This window comes from Passer domesticus, chromosome 8 (genome assembly GCF_036417665.1).
Source record: "Passer domesticus isolate bPasDom1 chromosome 8, bPasDom1.hap1, whole genome shotgun sequence".
NCBI lineage: Eukaryota > Metazoa > Chordata > Aves > Passeriformes > Passeridae > Passer > Passer domesticus.
The window spans coordinates 33528287-33546149 of NC_087481.1; the positions used below are offsets into that span (position 1 = coordinate 33528287).

The window sequence follows — 17863 nt, forward strand, 5'->3', positions numbered from 1 at the left end:
ACTTCGAGGTAACGGATGTCTCTTCCTAAATGGTGTGATAAATTAAAATCAGTTTTTTCTTATGAACATTTTTTTGCACATTAAGTATCAATTTTGTTTATGCCACACTATATTCTCTTACCTAACACTTGATTACCCCAGAAATGTTTATTTTCCTCCTTCTCAGCAATGAAATCTGATTATTTAAAAGGAAGTTAACTGAATTACACCCTGTCACTGATGTCTATGCACTATTTTTTCATTCAGTTCAGAGTGTGTAAATTTTCGTTTCCTTTTGGGTAAAAAAAAGGCATCTGAAGGATCAGAGTTATAAGGACCAGTTAAGTTTGCTATATTCATACATCCACACTTTAGGATACTCTGAGGGAGCAAAGATTTATACATTTTGTAAAACGAAAAGTTATGTCAACACGTTAAGCCCTTTGTGACCCTTGCCTTTTTGACCTGGCTGGGAAATGATGCCAACGTGGGAAGTTCTTTTATGGTCTCAGTGGACCTCAAAAATACATTTGAAATCAAACAGGTACCATGGGTTTGACTGACATGGAGATTTGTTCGCTGTTCAAAGCTTGAAACACATGAATTTCCAAACAGATATCACTCTAGAACCTGATGACAATCTCTTCATTATACATGCTCCTTTGGTGATTTGGCTGCTGTATATTTTCACTAATGTATTCAGAGACATAGTTCATCTGCAAATGAGATGTCCTTTTCAATTACATTTCTGAGGGAAAAGAGTTGTCTAAAAAACTTTTTGACAGTGCTTGAGAAAGAGGGAAAAAAATAAATTCTTGAAAAAGTGAAAGAGTTTTTTTCAGGAGGGATTTTGGGTTATTTTTCTCCCTTCTGGCTAATTTAATTTTGGGTTACTATGTTAATACTCTTCCCTCATACTATGTTCCTTCAGTAACAACTACTTGAGTGATTTTGTAATTGACTGCCACAATGCTTATAGCTGTATAGGCAAAATTTACTGTGATTACATCCAAATTAATTATTTCCACCCAAATACTAGTAGAGTAGAAGAATTTGCTTGAGGGGGAAAAAAATGTTTTACATTCCCTCAGCTGTCTCAAAAAGAAAATTCATGACCCCTCCCAGAGAAAGGGTTTTTAAAAAGCAGACTGCAATGCAAAGAACTGAACCAACAGATTTCTTCATGGCTTAATCAGAATTTTGAATTATGTATGATGGGTTGAATCTCATAAATTTGGCAACTTTTGACCATGAGCCGAGGGGAGATTTCAAGTAATGTGATTTCATGTGATCCATGAACACCCAGCAATCACAGTGGGCTCCTCTCTCAAGCTACATAAAGGTCAGATGGCAGGGGAAAGCCATAAGGGCACAGCTTCAGCCAGAGAGAAGCATTAGGGATCCAATTCCTTTTCTCCTGGGGCAGGGATCACAGCACTTGCTCCCACGACACCCTTCTGCTTTGCCAGTGTGGTAGAGGAGCTGGAGAGCAGCTGTGGCTTGCTTTTGCTCCTGCATATATATCGTCTTGCAAAGATATTTCTGGCTTCTAAGGAAAGAATTGGTCTGGGTTAGTGGCTACCACAATTGTACAGTGGGCATTTTAACTGTCAGAAACTTCCATCCAAGTCCTTTCCTGAACCCATGACAAGGAAGCAGATCAAGGTGTAGAGCCTGGGTTCCAGCTGGAAGACAACCATCATGGTGTACTTTAAAGTTTTCCAAAGCAAAACCTTGTGGTTGGAAAAGGTTGGTTCTGGAAAAGGACTCAAAAGTCTTCCCTTGTAATTTGTGCTTGGTAAGAGATATTTTTTTCACCATCTTTACAAGTGTCTACATAGGTAAGAAAAAAGAATTACTTTTGCAATAGGAGTTCTTACAACAGAATCTGAGTCTGACATTCTTAAGGCATGTTTGAGGATTTAGAAGTAGAAGCAGGCCAGCAGCACCTTCTAAATAAATGAAAAATGTAAAAACAATTCTTGGTTTCTACAGATACTGCACAGTAAAACACACAATATTTATTTTTCCATTTTGCAATGTGGATGTTTATGTTTACAATGGCACTTTTCTCTAAGGAAGTGACAGTTATGACAGCTGAGGACAGTATCAAGAACGTGCTTCACAATTATTGTGCTACAGTGGAAAAAAAGAGGAAAAATCAATGAAGCCAATTAAACTACATTAACTGCAGTGCCCCAGTCCAAACATAGCTTTCCTTCTGTAAGCTTTCCTCTTAGAATCTACAGTCAAGGCTCGAGTATTTGAGTATCAAACCCAAACAAGCAGCAGTGGTGCTGTTCATACCACTGACAGGAATAATCCTGTTCGCTAAAATCTGCTCTCTTTAATCTGTTATTGATGCAGATGGTAAAAGAGCCTGTTTGAAATTCAATTTGGCTGATTTGAAAACAGGATTCTGAGAGGAAGCATTTTCAGTGGCCTGCCAGAGTAATTGGTAAAATGTAAATACACAAACCAATTACAAACTTCTTTCCTTCCTGTGAACCTTTCTTAGTGTAAATGTAACTGGAGAGAGTAGAGGAAGGTATTTCACTGGAAGTGTAAGGTGGGTCCATACTTGCCACTCATTCCTTATTTAAGAAGAAGGTTGATCTTTATGCAAGAAGTGCTCTTTCTACTGGGTAGAAGCATTCTTATGTTAAGTTCAAACACAGGGAAGCAAAATAAAAAACAAAACCAAAACAAAAAAATACTGCCCTATGCAGATTAGGAAGCCATATTCTGTAAATACAAATAATGCAGCTCAAACAAATTAGGTCTTAAGGTCATAGCAAGTCAGGTTTGTTCTGTATTACATCTTTACTGAAAGGTTTGATCTATGACACTTTCAGAATATCTGAAAAAAGCATCAGGTATGTAAGGCACAGGGAAGCAGTGAAAAGGTTACATACCAGCAGCACATAAAAATGCAATTTCCCAGCATTTAGCAGATTGATAAGCAGACATTTTCTAGTCAACGTTTCAGCAAGAGGCACAATAAATAATTAGGAAACCTTTTGCCTTCTTGAGCCTTGGGTTAAATTCAGTGATGCCACCACATAAAAAGTTCAACTTATTTTTTTGTGGATCCAAGGGAAATCATTCATATCACATGAAATGAAAGTGTGTGGCAACTTTCAGAGAGGGAAATAGATTACAGCACAAGCTAGGACACTCAAAGTGGGACACATGCTTGGATATAAACAGAAATTGAGTGATTCAAAAACGAGTAAAGTATGAAGACATGCAAACACAATGTAGTATTTCCTCTCCCTCGTCTATGGAGAGATCTGTTTCTCTACTGTGAGCTATGGATGAATATTCTGTTGATAATATGAATGGCCCATGGCTGCAAAAGGCATAATTAAGTGTACTGTTTCCTTCATTGAGTTTTCAGAAAAATTCTAAAATTCATTCCACTCTGTTTAACTCCTAAGTATTGAGTGAGGACTTCATAAATCTACTAAACTCATTGTGGTAATGCTAGTATTGAGTTGAAGGCCAATAAAGTCTTAGCTAATCCACTAATACCTCTCTCAACCAACTCTTATGAGACAGATCCAGACAGCAAATATTTCCCTGAATGCAGTAAGATTTCATCTAAAGTAGTGTAAATATATCATCATTACAAATTAAATCTTGGCCCTCTTGATCAGCCATAAGATAAGAAAGACTTGACTCTAGCTAAGGATTTCAAGCACTTCTTCCTCCTCCCAGGACTGTTTAAACTTTAAAAATAAATACAAAAATGAATACAAATATTTTTGTACCACTCTGCATTTTCACACTAGTGAGGGATGAGGTAGTACACCACAAGGTATTATTTGATTTCTCTAATGGTGATAATAATGGTTTTAAGACAGGAAAGATATTTCCTAGTAAACTGTGGTACAGAAGAATGCAGACTATCCACTAGACTTCTATGTGATACAATTATTGATTTCACCTTTCCAAGTAAAAATATCTTAAATCATCTTAGTCCAAGATTTTATCTGGTTAAATAAAGTTAGTTTTTTTGTAATTATAATTAATTAATTATCATGTATGAATGGAAGATTGAAGTGTGAAAGTGCTGAGCGAAGAATGGGAATTCCTTTTTCTCTCCATGTTTACACATGTCAAGTCCACCCTTAGAACATTTCACAGACATTTCCAAAGTGCTCAGTACTTTAAACCATAGGAAAGCTCTGCTTGTTACCTTCTTTAGTTCTTTGTCACAGTTTATGATTCTTATGTCCTCTATATGCTCCTCTATAAGCTACTACTGCTAGTGGACAAAGTGCCTGAATTTATGTTAGATACCCATTGCACAGTGGTTGTGTAGTTAAAGTTACAGCCACACACAGAGCTGTATTTGACATGGGCTCAAACAGCAGGTGTGCCAGCAAAGCTAAAGCTCAAATCAGGCCTTGGGTATTTATTAATCGCATGTTAAAGATTCATTTTTAGCTCATGGTCACTTATTCTATATTGCATGAGCCTTTTGTCCTAATGTTAAGGTATTTGCCTTTTAACATGGGAAAAAATGTGCCAACTGAAAGGAAGTTTAGAATATGTAATTTGGAATGCTTTGGGAGAATAGAGAATTAAATTTAGAGTATTGTCAATAGCTTCATCTTCACAAGCAGGAAGTCCTTTAGTGTGACTCCATATTTTATCGTATTCTTAGAGAAGGATTTAATTTATTATGGGCAAACATTGAAGTTCTAGACATACAATTATATAAGTTCATAAATGTATGTGTTTAAATTTGCACTATAAACATAAATTAGCAGCACAAGGTCTCCAAATGTATTGGGGACAATACAAACCTCTCTCCCTCATGAGACTGAATTGGTTTCTATTCACTCATGAGAGTCTGATGGAAGGTAGGAGCCCACTTACCACCCTCATAAATGGAGCGGGTTGTTAGGCAAGCAGCTCAAAGGCTCTGATTGCATTCTCCACACCCCGACATCCAAAGCTCACTGCAGCATTCCACAATGCCAGGCACTCCCAGGCACCTCCCACCTCCCACCCACTTCACACATCCCTCCACAGCCAGCCCAGTGAGAACCGTCCCACTGCCCCAGTGACCCTGAGTGCCACAGCCAGCCCAGTGAGAACTGTCCCACTGCCCCAGTGACCCCAGTGCCACAGCCAGCCCAGTGAGAACTGTCCCACTGCCCCAGTGACCCCAGTGCCACAGCCAGCCCAGTGAGAACCGTCCCACTGCCCCAGTGACCCCAGTGCCACAGCCAGCCCAGTGAGAACTGTCCCACTGCCCCAGTGACCCCAGTGCCACAGCCAGCCCAGTGAGAACTGTCCCACTGCCCCAGTGACCCCAGTGCCACAGCCAGCCCAGTGAGAACTGTCCCACTGCCCCAGTGACCCTGGGCGTCACAGCCAGCCCGGTGAGAACTGTCCCCCTGCCCCAGTGACCCCAGTGCCACAGCCAGCCCAGTGAGAACTGTCCCACTGCCCCAGTGACCCCAGTGCCACAGCCAGCCCAGTGAGAACTGTCCCACTGCCCCAGTGACCCTGGGCATCACAGCCAGCCCAGTGAGAACTGTCCCACTGCCCCAGTGACCCCAGTGCCACAGCCAGCCCAGTGTGAACTGTCCCACTGCCCCAGTGACCCCGGTGCCACAGCCAGCCCAGTGAGAACTGTCCCACTGCCCCAGTGACCCCAGTGCCACAGCCAGCCCAGTGAGAACTGTCCCACTGCCCCAGTAACCCTGAGTGCCACAGCCAGCCTGGTGAGAACTGTCCCACTGCCCCAGTGACCCCAGTGCCACAGCCAGCCCAGTGAGAACTGTCCCACTGCCCCAGTGACCCTGGGCGTCACAGCCAGCCCGGTGAGAACTGTCCCACTGCCCCAGTGACCCCAGTGCCACAGCCAGCCTGGTGAGAACTGTCCCACTGCCCCAGTGACCCTGGGCATCACAGCCAGCCCAGTGAGAACTGTCCCACTGCCCCAGTGACCCCAGTGCCACAGCCAGCCTGGTGAGAACTGTCCCACTGCCCCAGTGACCCTGGGCATCACAGCCAGCCCAGTGAGAACTGTCCCACTGCCCCAGTGACCCCGGTGCCACAGCCAGCCCAGTGAGAACTGTCCCACTGCCCCAGTGACCCCGGTGCCACAGCCAGCCCAGTGAGAACTGTCCCACTGCCCCAGTGACCCCAGTGCCACAGCCAGCCCAGTGAGAACTGTCCCACTGCCCCAGTGACCCTGGGCATCACAGCCAGCCCAGTGAGAACTGTCCCACTGCCCCAGTGACCCCAGTGCCACAGCCAGCCTGGTGAGAACTGTCCCACTGCCCCAGTGACCCTGGGCATCACAGCCAGCCCAGTGAGAACTGTCCCACTGCCCCAGTGACCCCAGTGCCACAGCCAGCCTGGTGAGAACTGTCCCACTGCCCCAGTGACCCTGGGCATCACAGCCAGCCCAGTGAGAACTGTCCCACTGCCCCAGTGACCCCAGTGCCACAGCCAGCCTGGTGAGAACTGTCCCACTGCCCCAGTGACCCTGGGCATCACAGCCAGCCCAGTGAGAACTGTCCCACTGCCCCAGTGACCCCGGTGCCACAGCCAGCCCAGTGAGAACTGTCCCACTGCCCCAGTGACCCCAGTGCCACAGCCAGCCCAGTGAGAACTGTCCCACTGCCCCAGTGACCCTGGGCATCACAGCCAGCCCAGTGAGAACTGTCCCACTGCCCCAGTGACACCAGTGCCACAGCCAGCCTTGCCATGCACTCAGAGGCAGCAGCTCCACAAGGAGCTCTGCAGAAGGGCAGCCCCCAAACCCCCAGGACAAAGCCTGATCCTGACAGAGATGCTTCATATGCAGTGGGAACCAACAGCAGAAATAAACAACTCACAGAACCAACTTTTGGGAGACTGTACACAGTGGATACAATTATTGTATCTCCCAAGTAAGAATATCTTGGCAAGTAACCTGAAATTAATCCCTCATAGCTTGCTGGAAGCTACTTCATGGCAGAAAAAATGATTTGGTTTGGGTTTTTTTCCAGCTGAATTAATTCAGAAACAGTTATTTCTCAGGAGGTTGAGGTGGGATAGAAAGTGAGCTGAAAAATCTGAATACTCTGGAAAAAAATTGCAGAAAAAAATAACAGATTGATAACACTTTTTTTAAAATCTATAATACAAAGAAAATTACATCCTAAATAATTTGAAAAATCTGAATCCAGGAGTTCCTGTGAATATATCCTGACACAGAAAAATTAGCATATCTCCAAAGAAACAGGGACAGAAAAAAACAGGAGGATCTGGACCCTAGAAACCTTTATGTCAGTCCTGGAGAAAAAAAAAATTGTTGCTAAGAATGCCTTTCTCAAAACAAGTCCTGACAGGTTAAACAAAACATTCAGTTTCCACAGTTTCTTCCCAACAAAAGAAGTGCTCACATAAACACCCAAACATTAAAAAGGCAAATAGTCAAATCTGTGCCAGTTCTGTAAGTTTCTGATATTTCCTGTCTGACAAACATGGACAGCAATGCCACAGACCACTGGAAATTTTTCAAAGTTCAATGGGAAATTTAAGAGATTCTTCCAAAAACTATTTTTTTCTCACTTTCTCATACATGCAAGTGTGACACCTCTTTCTCTCCTTCCTCAACAAAATGGTTACTTTTCAAGGAAAATTATTTTCATAGCTCCCTGAAGTTATGATGGAACAGACTGAGCTGCTGCTTCATTTTCCACACATCCTCTGTGTGGACTCAGCATTTTGAGAGAAGAAACTGAGAAATGAACAGTGACAGTCAGGGCCTGCCTCCGTGCCCTTGAAGGGTGCTACTGTACAGACCTAATGCAACATGACTTTCCCTGGTGCCTGCTTTGCCTGACGTCAGAGAGGAGCACCTGGTTTGGTCCAGTTCTTCCTGCGTTTTTGTGTCAGACCCTGCAATGGTTTGTTTGCCTTCCAAGTACTTCATCTTTGAAGCATGTGATAATGTCAATTAAAAAAAAAAATAAAGCTTGGCTCCAGGGTGATGGAGAACTCTCCAAAATATGAAATGATTTTAAAATATGAACAAAATAAATAGAAATGTGGATTTCTTTTTCGTTAAAAAATATTTCAAATGTTTGGGCCTACTATGATTTATCTAGGAGAACAGCAGTAGCTCTGCAGATATACCATAAATATTGCTAGCTGTCACACAGAAATAAGGAAGTGAGTTATTGCTCCTCAATCCCTTAACAAAGACATATAACATAGACTATGCACTCTGGCTTCCAGGAAGTTAATACAGTACTTTTTGTTCTGGAAAGAAAGAAATACAAAGCTGTGTGAGGTTCTTTCAGGGTTGTTTTTTTATTCTTGTTGGGAAATGTATGCTTTCACTAATGCTACAGGGTAGCAATAATTGTTCATGATTTAGCAGCAAACAAAGAAATTATTTCACGGCTATGCAATATGAGTAAATATTTTCTTCAAATTATCCCACACAAGTTAAATACTGGATTAATAGTCTTCTAGAGCTACTGTCCTCAAGAGTCTTGGTGTCCCCTGAAGATAAGAAAATCCCTTTATAACACTTTGTAAGAATATAGGTGGACATTTATGATTTTTGACAGGTTACACATAATTGCAGTGGAACTCTGCATTGTATTTAATTGAATACCTGAAGAGTTTGATAGTGTTGAAATTACTACAGTGATTCCATAGAAAACAATTAGTCTGGTCTTCCATTACTTAAGTATCTCAAGCTGATTTACACCAGTAAAGAGAAGGAGAAGCAGACAGCACCTGGACAGGCAAAAACACATCACTAAATCTTGAAATTTTACCAGCTCTCATCCATATTCTTACATTCCTTGAGCTTTATTTTCAGTCTAGCTGTCACACCTTTAGTTTTCTGTATCCTTCACTAAAAGTAAAATGTACTAATTATGAAGAGAGACCTTTTATATCATTTAGTCCAACAGATCTACTTTGCAGATGTCACTGCCACTTAGTCTGAGTAGGATGGGAGGTTGTGAAATACAGCTTTTAACCAGTGATATAATCTCCTTTTCCACACAATTAATCTATAAATAATTAACATGAGTCATCACCCTATTTAGAGGCTGACATTGCTGAACTTCCATTGCTACAGCACACACTTAGAGAAGGATGAGCCTTCAAAGCATGCCTGTTCTTGCTACAGTAAAAAGGGCAAAAACATTTGGAGAAAGGCATTAAAACCTGACAATATTACACATTATGTACTCCACTTCAAAGCAAAGAGAAGCTGGCAGGTGGTCAGTTTGTCACCCATTAGAGGTTTGGTCACTTAAATGAAATTACATAGGGCAGGATATTACAGTGAGAAACTTTAATATTCTGTAACCAGTTAAAGGAGTTATTTTGGCCCTAAAGCCACTGGAGTATGGGAAGATAATCAATCTGTAGGAATCTGACACAGTGACAGGAAACCTAAACCCTGCTTAACAGGAAGAAGCCAGCCTTTAACATCATTCATTAGAAACTGCATGAAAAACTGCATGGTTTCTTTGCTTCTCCTATATCAAACATCCCATAAACAAAGAAACCAGGAACTTTTGAGAAGACTTCCCACACATACTCAAGGCAGTTTTTAACTAATGTAATTGATCTTATTATTAGAGGAATAAAAACCACAGCAACAACAACAAAGGAAAGTTAATGTCTGGATCCTGTCACAGTATTCTAATGAAGGAGCTCAACAGTTGTGTGTTTCTTATAAGTTACTTCAGCTGTAACTCAGCATTATCTGCTATGAAAACAAATTCTGCCTTTCACACCTGTACCAGTCGATTACTAGCACTAGAACATCTTTGTGTAATCATTTAAAACTCTATACCTCAATTTATGCTTAAATAAAGCTACTTTTTTGTCACATGAGTAAGTCAAGAAATCACAAATTTGAGACAAATCCATGATTCTTGTGAAATATCCTTCTCTTTAGTCTGAGGAGAAGCTGTGGTTGATTGGCAGAGAACAGCATACACTAGGAAGGTGTCTGTTTTCCCAAATACAGTTCTTACAATGCAATAATGTTCATACAATAAAATTTACACCATCTTGTAAAAAATATGTAACAACCATTATTTTTTACCTTTTCAGTGGAAAAAAAGCATGTTAAAAGTCAAAATAGCTTACATTTTGTAGCTTTAGCCATCATAAAATTCAGCTGAAAAAAAAGTATCTATATGAACTTTGTTCCCAATGCATGAACAACAAAGTTGGTTTTGTCAGCACAAACTCTCCAAGAATCTTGAATAAAAATTGTTCAAAGCATTATAACAGTAAACTAGACAAATATTTGTCCTATTCTTCTTGAAATTTTTGGGATTTAAGCATTAATGGCATAAAGGACAATGATTTCGAATCACATGTAGTTTTTAAAACTAAGAGGACTTTGGAGAAAAAAAAGTATGAAGTGATTTATACTGTTAGGTGTTATTCTTCTAAATGACAAATGCATAGATTGCTTGGCTTTTTTGCTTAAATTTAGATCTTTCATGTCATTTCTCTACTGGATGGGTTATTTCTTTGAAGTGCCACCTAAACAATTATGAAGAGTATAAAACCATATCTTTGGTGTTAACCACTAGGCCCCTCTTCCTAGATAATGAGTTTATTTTTCCATCAAATAAATCAAAACCTTGTTGCTGTACTTAAGCACATCAATATAAATGGTTATAGCCTGGTATTAAAATATTTGTCCTTCTCCTCAGTTTCCTTTAGGGTAACAGACTGAGGTAATAGCTTTTGAGTAAAAGGTCCAGACTAATATGATTTGGGTAAATTAAAAAACAAGTGTCATAAATCAGTTTTCTAGCAATGTTTATTTTTGTCATTGTTCCTGATGCTTGTCATGCAAACATTAGTCTTGTAGGATGTGTCAGCCTTTGTTAAAGCCTTGATTTATTTCACATAAAAGGAAGAAACCTGTCATTGCATTAAAAGTTAATGGACTCCTAAAAAAAATAGCTTTAGTTTGGTTAGCAATTTTCTAAAATTCAGGCCAGTAAGGGCCCAAATAACCCTAGGTCTGTATTGCATTAACATCTTAAATATATACATACTTATATTCTCCAGTAATTCATAGGTTTTTCTGTGTTGTTTCAAAGAGCTCAGATTAAACTAAAAAAAGTGGTTGGAAGGAAACTTGAAGGTGACACTGTGTTTACCCCATGGATGAGGCACTAAGAAATGGAGAAAAAAAGGCTGGATTTCACTGAGCTCTGGGTGGCAGCAGAGAAATCTCTCAGTCTAAAATTTCCCTCAGCTTAACAGGAGCAGAAGCAAGGCCCACACTTCTCGAGGCAGACCTGATGGTGGGAGCACTGGTGTTTGGTTTCCAGGAGTCTGCTCCTGGGTGAGAGCTGCCAGATGAACTGCTCTAGAACACGAATTCTTCAGGCATCTCAGGGCAGGTGTAGCACAAACAGTGGAGGTAGAATCTCCCTAAATGTGTTGGGCTTGAAATGGAACCACGGAGAAGCTTGGTCCTGTAAGTCTAATTGCTCTTGGACAAATTGTGTCTTATTCTTGTGCAACCCTAACTTGGTTTTGCAGTGGTTCAGACAGACACTTCTGCATGGCATTCTGCTAGGGAAATCTGTGCCCTCAAGAAGGGAGACCACTGATCTCTAAAATCTGCATTTTTGGGGTATACCTAAAAAAAACCCATCATGAAAAATGCACAACACATGCATAAAAATTAATTTCTAGTCCATTTCTTCCTGATGAAATTATTATATCTCTAGTACAAAAATACCATACAAGATTAAATTATTTAAGTGAAGTTACCAGGCAAGGCTGTGTCAGAAATAGGAAAACAATGTCAAATTCTTAATTCTAATTAACTGAATAAACTTCTAGATTGCTCTAATTTCAGATGTCCGGTATGTTAGGTCATCTTACTCAACATCTAGATAAGCACATCTTACCCTGAGGTACCAATATCAGATCACGTGTATGAGGGAGGAATGGATAAGTTCACAGCTACATTTTGCAGCAAAATTAGGTCTTACCTATTCCATTTACTGTTCCCTCTAAATATTTGCATGAATCATTTGAAGTGCACTTTATAAATTACTTCAGTAACATTATAAAGCCAAGCATGCAAAAGGAATAATATGCAGAACGGTATGTGGCCTCCAAGACTAAGCACACCCCTTCTGCATCTGGCTGGACATGAATTGTTTGTAAAACCTGACTTAAGTCACTATTACAGTCCTTGCAAGGTTGTCATGTCAAAATATTGATGTTATTCTGAAATGCCATTAACCTGAGGGTGTCCCTGAGGGTGCATAATGCACAAGATTAAAAGGTCAGTAATGACTTCCCAACAACACCATCAGCCTGATTCTCCAGGGCTGTTAAATTTCTGTGCCAGCCTTAATTTGAGCCAAGAGGATACAAAATGTTACAATGGGCACCAGTGAGTAGGGAGTACTCACTGAGTCATGGGCCCTGAACTCTTTTCCTGGGTGAATTACAGATCCTTTGCGTGCAAGTGCCCAAAGTGAAAGCCTATTGCCTCTGATGAAGCAATTACAGGGTGTTCACAATATTTCATTTTGCTTTTCATCAATGTCCAATTGCACTATTTAGCCCTAGAAAGTAGTAATTGACCAGCTGTCTGATTACCATGTTCGACTTGGACTCATACACCTGGGAATCTCCAAAGAATATAAGGCCACTAATTTTGAAAGTTCAAAGGCTTCCTCCATAATGTAAAAGCAAACACAAGAGTAATTCCACTGGCTGTCATTCTTGTTGGATTACCTTATGCCTCGAAGCGTTGCATTACTCTGTTTAGACTGACAATGCAACTTGTGATTAGATAGTAAATTTACTATTTGAATAGGATGAGCAGCAGAACAGCAGAAAATGCCATTGACTGCAGTTTCAAATTCCAATAAAGTCTGGCACGCTCCACTGCCTATGAGCATCTCTGAAGTAAAGCACTGTAGTTAAGCTTTCACTTTGCATGCTGGTCTAGAATTCATAGAAAGAAAGGAAAGAAATCATCATAAGAAGCCCCAGCTGTTGTTCAGATTGTAACTGCTTTACTCTTGGTGTGACAAAGTATTTAGATGCTTCTCAGTATTGACTTTTTCACTCAGTTTCCCTCTTCTGACCCCACTCTGTAAGAGGTATTATCTCCTATGAAACACAGTCCAGGATGGAAGAGGTTCAGTGTCTTCCAAGTGAAAGGAGCATAGAGGAAAGCAACCAGAGCATACAAAACACCTTCATTGCAGCACTTGCAGAACAGTCAGACTCCCAAGGTACAATTTAGGTGATTTATTATGCAATGTTGGTAGTCACTGGAGAAGACAGTCATGTAACAAGAAATATTTTATTGTGTTAAAATGCTAAATAACTGTGCCTTCTTTTTCTTCATATTTTCATATCTGCTGGCATGGCAGAGTCTGATGACCCTGCCACTGTCTCCAGACTAATAAACAGTGTCTGTCGCTGTCCTCTGACTGAGACACAGAAACCTTGCTTCAGTTTCCATGCACAAACAAACCAGGAAGGCAGCACTCATTCCCTCCAAATCTCAACCCATTGATATTTTAACTTTACTGAATCACAGTGTAGACTGAAATGAGTATAGGCTATACAAAATCACTGATCATTAGGGTCATATGGAGATAAATATATAATTTTCTCAATTATAAAAAAACCCAAGTTAACTGATGGAAACATCTTGCCTGGTGGTCAACTAATCAGGCTGTCTTTTGTCTCTCTATAAATAATAGACTCCAATTCAACCACACAGTGATTTTTTTTCTTTTTTGCACTGTCAGATTTTCAACCATCTTTTGAAGAGCACGAGTACTGCAACTTCACACAGAATTTCAGTATCACTCTTACCTGTGGCGAAGAGAGATGAAAGTCCTTCCCTTCTCACCAGTCTCCACTGTAAACAGTCAAGGACTCCCTTAAACCTCTGTCAGTAGCTTTTCCTTGAAAGCTCATTTTTGTTTATCCACCCTGACATCTGTGTTTCTTGTACAACACACCGCTTTAGAGAAAATAGAAAGACTCATATGGAGTTTTAATACTCACCATCCACACCTTATAAACTGATCAACCAATTCTTCTGATCACAGACAGTAATTTAGATGATTACTGATAAAAGGGCAGAAGTTGAAAGCTCTTAATAATCTCCAATAATTTCTCCTCAGCATCATAAAATACTCTTGGCATTCATGTTTTACAAAAGTGAACCTGCTAATATGTCAGAGATAGGGAAAAATTAAGGAAATGCTTTGTCATGAGGCTGCCAAAGAAATCTTCCCTTATTAAACCTCTGCTTATGTGATAAAACATAATTTAGTAGGTTTCTACAAAAACAAGTGAGAATTGGGTTGTATTGAGCAGAAATACTGTGCTACTAAAGAGAACTCAGATGGGTGAAGAAAACCACTTGGATGGCTTATTTATTTCCTGCAGAATAATCAGAAAAAATAATACTATATATTAACACCATAATTTCTTGGTCTGTTGAAATAATCCAGAAAATTATGAGAGATTATAAAGCAACATCAACTATCTTTTTTTACCTATTTCTTTTGTTCTGTACTCTAAAAACTAAAATAACAAGAAAGCTTTTGTGTTCCAGCCTCTAAAGGTCACGTGGGCCCCTCAGATCCATCACCTCTCTTACTTAATGTCTTTCAAATAAAGAAGCGTAGCTGATCTCTCAACTTCATAACCTGTCACATGTTGGTGTCAGAGTTTCAAGAATTTAAACCTTAATTTGAGTCCAGGGTGAAAACACTTAATTTTTAAGCACACCTCACTATGTGAACCAGGGGAACCAGCAGGGAAATAGATTTCATGCACAGCGCATGAAGTATAGAGGTTAAAATGACTGAAGCATGACAGCAACCTGAGAAATATTCTTCCTCATGCTCCCCTTTTCTAAGAGCACTTATTCTAAGAACAACTTTAAGAAAACACAATTTATTTTCTGAGGCTGGCAAACTTCTCAGCATGCATACACAACCTGCCAAATTCCCGAAGCATCGCACATACAAACAGGTCCTAGCACATCATTTCCTTAAAGATATTTCTTAAAAGAAGATTAAATAAGTCACCTTTCTCCAAAAAATAAACCAACTGACAAAACTAAATGGACAATACCATTTCTTTTGAATTACACTTTATATTTTTTACAACCCGTTTGCTAATTCACATGCAAGCAAAATAAAGATGACAAAAGAAAGGGTGCTATCTGCTCAGGACTCCTCAAAACCAGCAAATACAGCCCTAAGCTCTGAAGAAGTATAAGCAGGGCAGCTACTCTGCTGGAAGCCTGGCTGAAGGGGAATTGTGATTAATCAAGCACTATGCTTACAAGGAGGATGTCTTGCAATTGCAAGGTCAGCAGGAGGCAAGTAAGAGCACAGGATGATCAAAATGTACACTTTGAGATATTTTCATCCCACATCCAGCAAGCTGGGCTTGCCACAGATCAGATGTAGTTTGCAACAAGGGAAAGACAACTAGAAGAGGCTTGCTGCACTGAGTCTCCACTAGTAGAATAAAGTAAGCAAACCACTACATTCTTTACATGTCTATAGCATCACAAAGTTCTTATGTCCTTGCAACTATACACAGTAATCTTCTCTGGGCAGGGAAGATGTATTTATGTACATGTAGATAAAGACACCCTGAATGACCTCCCCTCAGCAGCAAGGCTAATGTTTTTATAAAACTAAGAACAAAATAATTTGCATGCATCCAGATGGCAATGTCATGTAAGCAATTCTCCAGAGCAGAGGCTAAGCTCCACAGGGTACAAGATACACAGCTGTGCATTATGAGAGTGCTGATGTTGTTCTATGCTGTGTTGGGAAACAATTCTGTCTAGAGGCATCATGTGTCCTTTGAGCAACAAAGGTTTGGAGACACATCCCTGAAACATGTCATGTTTCATACCTCTGGGCACCAGCTCTGCAGTTTGATGATTTCTTATTGGTCTTAAGAGAGGATAAATTCTGGTATTCTAGTAGCATCTCACCCATGATGAGTCATATCAGATGTTGCAGAAACATCTGCTCTAAAATGTCTTTTGAATCTCCAGTTAGATGGAATACCTGCCTGGAAAGCTGCTAGTGTCTCAGAAGTGATGAACAAAGAAACACACTCTTTTTCATGAAGCATAAAACTTAGACAGAAACTGATTTCTGGGTGGTTTCTGAAGAAAACATCAAGATCCTTGCTAAAAGCAGCCATTTGTTCTAGCTGTTTATAATGCATTTTAATGTTCCATGGCCACACCCAAGTTTTTCAAGCAGCTAAGGACAGGCTACAATCAGAATGGCATGGACAATGCCTCAGACACTTTAAATTTCTTTCTTGCCTGTATAAAGTTGAGAAAACTAAAGACATAGTATACAATGTTTTCTTGCTCCACATAATTGTGTATAGGAATACAGCTGATTTTTTTAAAAGGTATTAAAAATAATTACTAAGACTTCCCAATATAGAGAACCATGGAATTGTTTATATTGAAAAGGATCTTGAAGATCCTTGAATCCAGCCGTTAACGCAGCACTGCCACATCCACCACTAAACTGTGTCCTTAACTACCACATCTGCATGTCTTTTAAATACCTCAGGGGCTGGTGACACAATCACTCCCCTGGGCAGCCTGTTCTAGTAGCTGATCACTCTTTCAGTGAAGAAATTGTTTCTATTATCCAATCCAAACCTTCCCTCATGCAGCTTGAGGCCATTTCCTCTCCTCGTGTCCCTTGATTCCTGGGGACCCTCGCCTTGCCACAACAAAGGCCAGTGGCACCTGGCCTGTACCAGGAACAGTGTGGCCAGCAGGACCAGCACAGTGACCCTCTCCCTGTTCTTGGCACTGATGAGGCCACACCTTGAGTACAGGGCTCAGATTTGGGTCCCTCATTACAAGAACAACACTGAGGTGCTGGAGCAGGTGCAGAGAGGAGCAATGAAGTGGTTAAAGATCTGGAGCACACGAGCAGTGAGGAGCAGCTGAGGGAGCTGGGTGTGTATAGCCTGGAGATAAAGCGATTCAAGGGGGTACCTTATTGCTCTCTACAACTTCTTGAAAGGGATGTGTGTAAGGTGGGAATCAGTCTCTTCTCCAAAGTGTCAAGTGACAGGATGAGAGGAAATTACCTCAAGTTGCACAACAGAAGGTTTAGATTGGGAATTAGAACACATCCAAGCCACAAGTAGCCAGTTTGTCCAGGAAAATGCTGTGGGAAACAGTGTCAAAAGCCATACTGAATTCCAGGCAGACGACATCCACAGCTGTTCTCTCATCCACTAAACATGTCACCTTGTCCTAGATCAGGTTGATCAAGCAGGACCTGCCTTTCTTAAAACCAAGTTAGCTGGGTGTGGTCCCCTGGGTGTCCTGCACATGCCACATGATGACACTCAAGAGAATCTGCTAGTCCACTGAGGTCAGGCTGAGGTCAGGTCTGTAGCTCCCTGAATTCTCCTTCCAACCCTTTTTGCAGATGGGCACCACATTTCCTGACTTCCAGCCCATTGGGGCTTCCCTGGTTAGCCAGGACTGCTGGCAGAAGATATCTCACTGAGTACTTCCATCAGCACCCTCAGTACCCTTGCATAGACCTCACCTGCCCCTATAGGGGGTCTGTGTGTGTCCAAGTGGTTCAGCAGGACACTGATCATTTCCCCTGGATCATGGGGCTTCATTCTGCTCTCCATCCCTGTCTTCCAGCTCAGGGAGCTGGCCATCCAAAGAACAAATGCTCATGCTATTAAAGACTGAGGCAAAGAACACATCATATGGAACAGGAATAACTTGAACACATCTGTGCTGTGTTGTGTTATGGGAGAGTTTATCCCAGACTGGATGTGATCAATATAAAAA

General features: G+C 40.9%; 1 protein-coding gene and 1 long non-coding RNA gene across 7 annotated transcripts in view; both read right to left on the reverse strand.

The window, feature by feature from the left end:
- Positions 1 to 17863, reverse strand: part of NRG3 (neuregulin 3) — a 695884-nt gene that overhangs the window by 657059 nt on the left and 20962 nt on the right. The window lies entirely within an intron of this gene.
- The window catches only part of LOC135305854 (uncharacterized), a 41293-nt gene that overhangs the window by 10166 nt on the left and 13264 nt on the right, over positions 1 to 17863 (reverse strand). For 2 of the 6 annotated variants that reach the window (XR_010366841.1, XR_010366838.1), the window contains one exon: positions 13849 to 13999. The exons of the other annotated variants lie outside the window; for them this stretch is intronic. This is a non-coding gene — a long non-coding RNA (uncharacterized LOC135305854). The remainder of the gene's footprint in view (positions 1 to 13848; positions 14000 to 17863) is intronic. 6 annotated transcript variants of the gene reach the window in all.